We start from the raw sequence: 9,580 nt of genomic DNA, 5'->3' as shown, positions 1-9,580 counted from the left end.
AAAAAAAAAAAACAGACAGCAGGGAAACGTTTAGATAGATAGAGCAGAGTAAACCTTTCCGGGATAAAATGTTTCTCTCCCGAGCATCAGGGGGCCACTATCTTATAGCAGGAGACTCCCAGGACGTCTGGGAGAGTTGAGATGTCTCAGTTCTTCTCACAGGCCTTGCTCCTTTTCTAAAATTCTCTCCCACATGCCATTCTGCACTCTCCAATCCTTGAAACCTTCAAAACCCACCTATTTAAAACTGAACTATTACAAAATAATAATAATAATAGAAATAAAGTACACAATAAATGCGCTTATAAAATCCTGGAACCATCCCCCAATCAACCGCCCAGTCACTATCCTCCCCTGGTTCGTGGAAACATTTTCAGCAGTGAAACCAGTCCATGGTGCCAAATAGAATACTTCCGGTCCATGGTGCTCTATAGAATACTTCATCAAATAGCTGAAGAAGAACATGTACACACACTGCTATTACGTATTCTGTGTAATCCTGACTGAGCTGGCTCTAGAGCAAATGAGTCATTGTAGGAAGTGAAACTGTATTTCATTGCTGCAGGCAGCGCCGGCGCAGACAAGAACTAGGCCAACAATATTCTGTCTGAAGTATAGTATCACTGATGAATGCACAATGAATAAAAAGATAGTAGACAGAGCACCTGACAGTAGACACTGAATCGGTAAATTGTCTAGTTACTATAAACCCTAACGTCTTGTTCCTGAAAGCAGGCACAGTGGGCTGTAGTAACAAAGTACATTTGTGTCAAATTTAGTATTCTCTTCACAGCCTTTGTCTGAAATCATTAATATTGGAATTGGTTCTAGTGGCAATATTCTAACTAAATGCAAGAAGAGCATTACCTGGAGGTCACTGAAAACACCCGACCTTCTACAACAATTTCCTTATGTACCTTATCTCTAATTCAATGAGCTGGCAATGAGTATCTAATAATCCAGTGAATAAAAGAAAAAAACAAATGGTGTTTTTATTGCAGTTTAAATACTGTATATCTTTTTTTGCTGTCTGCAGTTTTTCCACACTCATAATGTAAAGGGGCTACTTCTAACTGGCTGCCAATGAAGGCTCCTTGACCGCAAGGAGAGAGAGCCTTGACAACTGAGATCACGCTGGTTCTGACAGGGGTAAAGCTAATCTATCCCTCCCAACAGTAATGGTACCTTATTGGAGGATTAAGAATTAGGGAGGAGAGAGGTATATGACCATCAAGAAGGACAACAACCACCCACCCACCCCTTATAAGTACTTTGTCACAGCTTTATTTCATGGTTTAACCCTGCCAGCTTAAACGTTCATGACACTAAGCCATATTGAGTTTCTTGAGTAGTTTGGACATGTGTCTGGAACTTATGATGAAGACAGGTTGTTCTCAATGTTATACTGTTATGATGTTCCTGGGTGCTCACAGTTCAACTGTGACTGGCATATTTAGATGTGTTTTTTGGAATTAATAAAGAATTGTTATTAAAGATGTTGGAAACTGAATAAAGCTGTGGCCTTGCCCATCCAACAAAGAGTATGGTGTTTGTCTCATCATTTGTGCGGATGGGCAGGCATAATAGGAGTAGTAAGTGGTCATACATCAATCAATGATCCTCAGCAGTCATGTATAGTGTCATACTTCCGATTGACCGTCAATGTAAGAAGACATTCGCTGACCATCAATGTAAGGATCATTCTTACCTCACACTGACAAACAATAAAAGGGTACGCCTGACCACCAATGAAAAGAAAATGTTTCCTCTCACTGTCCACCAGTGTAAGAAGCATTCTTCCCACTGATTACCATTGGTAATGGAGTGTTTTCTTTCCACTGACCACCCATGAAAGAAAGCCCTTCTCCACTGACCACTTGCCTACCAATGTAATGGAACCCTTCTCCACTGACCACCTGCCTAACAATGTAATGGAACCCTTCTCCACTGACCACCGATGTATGGGGTATTCGTCCTCCTCACCATCAGTTATTCCTTTATTATTGTTATGTTTATTTTATGATTACTGAAAGTATTTTTTTATGTAGAGGATGATGGTGTTAACAAATGATCTGCTCTGGCTATCAAAAAAACATCACTGCTCCCTCCTATCCATCAGCCAACATGCAGTAAATTGGGTTTCTGCTGGGCACAGCCTGCTTCTAAGGGGTTATAAATAATTACAGCATATTTTGTGTGCTGCCGGATAGGAGCAGGTGATAATTTATCCACACATTGTCTGATGAACAAAGTGGTCAAGCGTGTGCCGACATGTAGCTCGAACTCTGGAGCCCTTAGGGCTATTTAGGCTGTGATGTCCAGTCCTCCTGTGCTGTGTGATTGTCAGCTACACCCCTCTTCCTGAGTTCCTGCATTCTGATCAGCTTACCTGTTACCAACCCCGCTTGTCTTCTCCCGCTGTTCTTCCATGTTCCTGATACCCTTGCTTCCAACCATCGCTTCTGCCTCACACCTTGCACCGCACTGAGCGCATGTTGCTGACTTCGGCCTGTTCCTGACTATGTTCCTGTCTTCCGCCTTGGTACCTCACTGCCATGACCATGGACTTCCTGAAGACCTGTTCCTGAAGTGCTTGTCTGTGTCTGCACCTTGCCCAGGGTCTACTAGTATCGCAGAGACTGTTGCCTGGCAGAGTCATCGTCACCCGGCACCCGTGCCCCTCTGCGCTTCTGTACCCCATTCAGGCACTCTGGGACCAGAGTTTCAAGAGTGGTCATCCTAATCAAATCAGACTTCCCAAAGGTACATGGAGACTGGGGACATGCTTGATAAATTCACCTCTGTGTGTAGTAAGTTGCCAAAAGCAACGGGTTTATTTTCATTTTTTTGATTGTTTTGCTCATTTTTGCTTGTAAATAGTGTAAGTAAACTGCACGTGTGCTTTCACCTGAAGAAATCGTTGCTTGCTGTGCCTATTTTCTGTGGAGTGAACTCATCCAGGGAGTCACACACACCCGCTGCCAAGCTAACACCCTCACAATGGGCAGTACAGAACTTGTAATATTAATCTTGTGGTAAAACAACCCTCTGTCTTCCTGATGCCCTGCGTCACGGTGACCCCCAGAGCCACATATAACCTCACATCAGTTTTCACATTTGTGCCACAACACACAAGATCCATTATAAAAATCAGAGGAAAGAGCCATAAGGGAAAAAGGGATGATGACACTACATAAAAAGTAATATATAAGAAAATTATTTACAAAACCATCTGCTAGAAGCCAGTGTAATAAGTATTTTGGATTTCTTTTTTTTTTTTTACAGCTAATAGCAAACTACACTTCAAACTGTCTAGCTGAACTGCAACACTGTTAACTAGGGATGAGTAAATGGGGAGCTGGGTACTGCCATGGGGGACACTTAGCAAAGCAAAAACATAATTATTATTTTTTTTAGCATGTCAAATTTTTATTGAGAATAATAAAACATTACACAACGAGCAAGCATTGATATGCCGCAGAGACTATATATCAGTGCGCAGACTGAAATCCAGACATGTCAAGCAAACCACACCCATAAATTGAAACTGAATAACTATATCCTTGCATCATGGATACGCTCCACAGGAATGTTGCACATCAAATATGTACAATATAAACACCAAGTAGCAGACCCCATAGCCATAAGGGTCGGTACTGTGGGGAGAAGACCAATTTGATCCATGAGGGGTAGTCGTGGGTGCAACAGGAGGAACACTCTTGGTGGAAAGTGGTGGGAACCTTGACTGAGAGCAATAGATCAAGGGTCAAAGGACGTCCTGGGGTCCTGGGGAACCCGTCAGTTTAGCCTCGAGGTACCAGTTGGACAGTTTAAAAATGGACATCAGATCTTGCAGCTGTTGTAACGTAAACTCTGCTGCAACATAAGATGTCCAAGTAGCAAAAAAACGTTTTAGTGCGTGCTTGATTATATTTCGTGTCCAGCTTGTCCAGTAACAACAAGCGATTCAACAGGCGGAATGTGGCCAAGGAAGGGGGCTCAGATAAGATCCAATTACACAGGATCGCCTTTTTGGCTGTCTGAAGACAGAGATGCTCCCAGCGGGTAGGGCAGGAAGGGTTCAGGAAGGGTTCCTGTTTGTGGGCAGGGGGAGGGCATGCAGTAGAGAGAAGGTTGGGGACAACTTCCTGTTCTTATGTGAGTGCACATTCGTGAAGGACACTATGGCGGACCAAAAGTTTTGTATATGAGGGCAGGGCCATAGTAGGTGCAGGAGGTCAGGTAGGGGGAGAAGGTACTTCGGACAGGCAGTCAACCATAAGGAAGTACCCCTGGTGGGGATATTAAAGGCATGATATGCTCTATGTACCATTTTAAAGTATATTTCCCGCCAGGACTCATTGATAATGACCTTCCTGATTTGTTGCCAACCCTGTTCCCCCATATGGATTGTGTCCTCAGTTGTCATGTCCAAAAATTCCGGCCAGCGGCCAATGTGGGACGGTACTGAGGTGGAAGATTCCTGTATGTAGGTAACTACTATCACGTACCTAGTATGGAGACCGAAGGTTAAGTGTGCTTTACATTTCCTAAACCGATAAATACATTCACACTACTGTTACAAGGATGGCAAAAGTGGCAGACAGGGGCGTCCGGGGAAGAGGCAGAGCTGGAGGGGGGCCAAGTGCCTCTGGGTTGTACTTGCCCCCTGGGCTAAAAGTTGCCAGTCAGCCCCTGACGGGGAAGGTGGGTTTTCTGTAGCAGTGCAATGTCTACCCTATGTTTTTTAAGGTGACGTATTACCTGCCTCCTTTTTTGGGGCGTCCTAAGTCCCTTGACATTCCAGGAGGAAACTTTTAAGGCGGTTCCCATAACTTTCGAGGTGATGGCATGATAATGAGGTCATAACAGACCAATAATCTGCAGAGGCGAGTCGTTACCTGTGTCCCAGTGCTCCAGGAACGACTCCGGTTCAGCGGACCCACGACACCAGGGGGAAGGAGGTGCAACCCAGTGGTTACTCGGTTGTTGAGAAGAGTGTTGAGAGAGGTCTTCATCCACATGGCTGGATAGGTGTGTCTGCTTGCGACTAGTAGTGCATAAACAAAAACAACAACGATCACAAAATAAACTTTAACCTTCAGGTAGGAACAGATACCTGTCAAGGACTTTTTCCGGATGGTGGTGTACATAGGTCTGGCCACCTGCGACGGGGGAAAGGTTAACCCCTCAAGGAGCCACGGTGGACATGGGGTCGAGAACTTCCGGTTGCTACGCCCCGCCACTGTTGAAAAAAAATAAGTCTCGAAACATAAACGATAACCCAGTGAGGAATGAAGAAAAAGGTGCAGCGATGTTGCCTCCATGTACCGAGGTGAAACCTCCAGCAGCCTTGCTGAGCCTACCTTCAGGTCCCGCGCTGCAGAAATGTACAGATGTCAGCGGTATAATGTACAGTACAAAGGACAGCAGTATGGCGCACAGTACAAAGGTCAGCGGTATGACGCACAGTACAGAGATCAGTAACAATGCACAGTACAGAGGTCAGTGATGTGACGGAGAGTACAGATGCCAATGGTATGGCGAACAGTACAGAGCTCAGCGGTATGACACACAGTACAGAGGTCAGCAGTATGGCGCACTGCAGAGGTCAGCAGTACAGAGGTCAGTAATGTAACACACAGTACAGAGGTCAGCAGTATGACACACAGTACAGAGGTCAGCAGTACAGAGGTCAGTAATGTAACGCACAGTGGAGAGGTCAGTAATATAACGCACAGTGCAGAGGTCAGTAATGTAACACGTAGTGCAGAGATCAGTAATGTAACGCACAGTACAGAGGTTAATAATGTTACGCTCAGTACAGAGGTCAATAATGTTACGCACAGTACAGAGGTCAGTAATGTAAAGCACAGAACAGAGGTCAGTGATGTAATGCAAAGTGCAGAGGTCAGCGGTATAAGGCAGAAAGAATAGGGACTTACAGTGCACACAGCTGATGTGACTCAGGTGCCCTCTTCCTCTCCTGGTGGTGGTGGTGGAGGGGTACAGCAATGTATCCTCCAGCAATGTATCCTCCATGTCTGAGGTGGAGCCTCCCTCCTGTCCTGCCTCTCCTGTGCTGTCCTGCCAGTCGGGCACGAGCAGGAAACCGGCTTTGAATGTAAACAGCCAGCGATGGCTGTTTACATACAAGCGTTCGGGCATCTGTAGAGACGCCGGATCGCTTGTAATATGCGGTCGGGTGTGCGCCCTCCCCCCTCCGTCGCCGCCGCTGCTGGCGATCCCGGGCTCCGCTGTTCCCGGTGTGAGCCCGGGACCATCACAGCAGCTCTGCGGCCGGAGATCAAACGGAGCTCAGTACATGAGCTCTGTTTGATCTCCTCTCCTCTTCTGAATGCAGGCAGTGATGTGTATTACATCACTGCCTGCATTCAGTGTCACAGAAACCGGAGAGAAACTGGTGAAGCAAGTCTCTGCTTCATCAGCTTCTCTGGGGGTCCTAAGGTGACATTAGGGGTCTTAAAGACCCCTTATGTCTCCATATAGAGGACCTGTCACTGCAAATTGGCTATCACATAGGGAGCTTGTTTGCTCCCTATGTGACAGCAATAAAGTTCAGTGGAAAAAAAAAGGTTTAAAAAAATGTAAGTTACAAAAAAATTTAAAAATCACATATCAAAGCAATAAAAAAAAAAAATTAAAGTCCCCCGCCCCCACATGCACACGCGAACATGCATCAAGCCCGCCTACGTGCGAAAACGGCGATTACATCCATTGCGCCGCACATGTTGCATATTGCCGCGAACGTCAGAGTGAGAGCAATAATTGTAGGGCCATTAATCACGGATGACACTAAACTGATGAGCGGCAAAAGTTTTTAAAGCGTCGGCTATGGTCAATTTTGAGTATGGTTGTTTTTTGCAATTTAACGCGTGCGCGCAATTTTAAAGCTTGACATGTTTGATGTTTATTTACCCGACGTGACCCCGTCCTTTACATTTTACCAAAAAATTGGGTAATAATAAATGTTTTATAACATAACGTAGGGAGAACAGGGTTTTTTTCAATATTTTCAGTACTTTTTTCATTATATAGTAAAAAAAAAAAACCCTGCAGTGGTGATTAAATACCACCAAAAGAAAGCTCTATCTGTGCCCAAAAAATTGTATAAAATGTATTTCAGTACAGCGTTGCATGACGGAATAAATGTCAGTCAAAGTACCGCAGCACTGAATACTGAAAAATGGTCTGGACAGGAAGGGGGTATAAACACCCCGGTCAGCAAGTGGTTAAAGAAACTGATTATTTAGGATCAGACTAGAACAAATAAAAATATTGCAATGCTGATCACATGGTTTCTGATGGAGGATTCTGTGTTAGTGATATTGAGCATTGACATCAGACAAATCCTGCCATGAGCTATTTTTGGAATAAGGTAAATATTTTAGCTGTTTCACTCACCTATTATTAAAGCCAAATATTTATTAATATGGAAATGCTTTTTTTATTACAGGACCACTTCAATATGGCAGTGATATGTAAGCTAGATAGCCGGTTCAGTAGATATAGAGTTCATTTATTTTATGACTCAACCTTGTTAAAATTATATGGAACAATTTATCAGCCACTTAATTACCCTGCGGGAACAGGTTTGATCTGGAAATACTGGTTAACTTCATAAGTGCATCAACAGGTTCATTTAAGGTTTATAATTTTATATCAATCAAATCTGGAAAGGTCATAAGGTAGTTTTGCTTATTGAGTACTACGGGTACAGATATTTACAGTTTTATCAAGTTTATCTTTCCATGCCTCTAGGCAGGATTTTCTGGTAGAGGTAATCTGCAGATTTTTGTTTACAATAATGTACATTTATAAAAGTGTATATCTCAACAGGGATAAACGTTTATTGTTATGAGGGTAAAAGGAGTCCAAAGATAATGTAATACTATTATCCTAAAAACATACTGTTATGCTTGCCATAGATGGGCAGTGTGACGGACCGCCTGGTACCCCGACTGGGTACCTCCGTCAGAATTAAGCTTCCTCCACTCTGGAACCAGAAGCAAGTGAATATAGCAAGGGCTTGCCCCAAGAATCAGACCGCACTGTTTTGGAGTAGAAACAGGAACTGGTTTATTGAAGAAAATGCACAGAGTTTATACCTCACAGAATCAGAGTTTGGTTTGTTATCCTGAACAATTCACTCCCCCAGGCAGCCGGGTGCCTGCATAGGAATTCCTTCAGCATAGACACCCTTTGAGCATAATGAATGTCCTTAAAGGAGAACTATGGGGTCAGGGCTTTTCCCCATAGTTCTCCTTAGGGTAACGGGAGGACACAGACTAGCGTCCTCCCGTTACCCTAAGCTCAGTATACCGCGAGCTACAGCTTGCGGTATGCTGAGACGCCGTAGCGGATCCCGACATCGATGTCGAGATCCGCCCAGCTGTGTGAGTGACAGCTGGCTCTGCCTATCTAGAGGAAGCCAGCTGCACCCGCCCCCTCCCCCGTCTGTTCCGCCAGTCTGGCAGAGAGCCGTGACAGGATTGAGAGGTGAGCGAACGCCGGTATATGTTCGCTCATCTCCCGATCTACTGAGCCGACCTGTGACACTCTCATTGTCACAGGTCGGCTAGAACTATGAGGTGAGTGAAAAGCACTCACCTCATAGTTCTCCTTTAATGTCCTCAGATAAGAGCTTGATCACATAATTCTAAACAATGCCCACCACAGACATCCAGCTGCCTGTGCAGATTGATAGCCCTATTGGGGTGATCCCTGCTGGTCCCCGCCATGAGAGTAAGGCTGGGGACCTGGTTAGGCAGAAATTTAACTAGACAAGGTGGAAGTCCGGATGGGCAAAGAAGTAAAATAGTGACAAGCTCCCCCCAGATAAAATATTAAACAGGCAAAACGCACAGCAAACAGAGTTCTCCAGGGGATTAGAACCCTGCAGCCCTAGGTCTGTTACAGTTCCTTGTAACCCAAGAGGCCTGAAAGGGGGTCTCCATAGTCATGGGTCCATAGACGCAGGGAAGGAGGCTGGCCCCCAGGCCCCTCCAGGAGCCCAGGTCACGGTGGGTTCTGTGGGCTGATTGGGGTTGATTTACTAAAGGCAAATGGGCTATTCACTTTATAAGGACATTTACACTAAGCTTAGTGAATGCGATGAATGTCTGCTGACTTCCATCATTCAATCATGTGCAAGCAAAAACAGCACATTCACTAAGCTTAGGGAAATTTCCCCCGCAATGTTAAAATCTCTTCGCAAAGTGAATCAACCCTGATGCCTCCCAACCCTGATGACAAAGAGATATCTGACTGCCCTCGGAACTGCCAGGGTTCGTTGTGTGATACACGTGCTGCACAGGCACTTATTAAAAAAACCTGACCCTCCTGCGGTGGGAAACATTTGCTATGATTCCCTAGTGTAGACCTAAACTTTGGGATGGATTCTCCCTTAGAAATTTGCACTTACATTTGATACATCATTCTGTACCTTTTCTGGAAGTTGTTAGTAGTGAGTCTTTCCTAATCCATATTCAGGGTGTAAAATGAAACATGGTCACACCTTAACACCCCACCACCACCGCCACCACTTACTTAACCATTC

The sequence above is a fragment of the Nanorana parkeri genome, unplaced genomic scaffold, assembly GCF_000935625.1.
Source record: "Nanorana parkeri isolate BGI_ZX_2015 unplaced genomic scaffold, ASM93562v1 scaffold2480, whole genome shotgun sequence".
NCBI lineage: Eukaryota > Metazoa > Chordata > Amphibia > Anura > Dicroglossidae > Nanorana > Nanorana parkeri.
Note: the sequence above shows the minus strand (reverse complement) of the source record.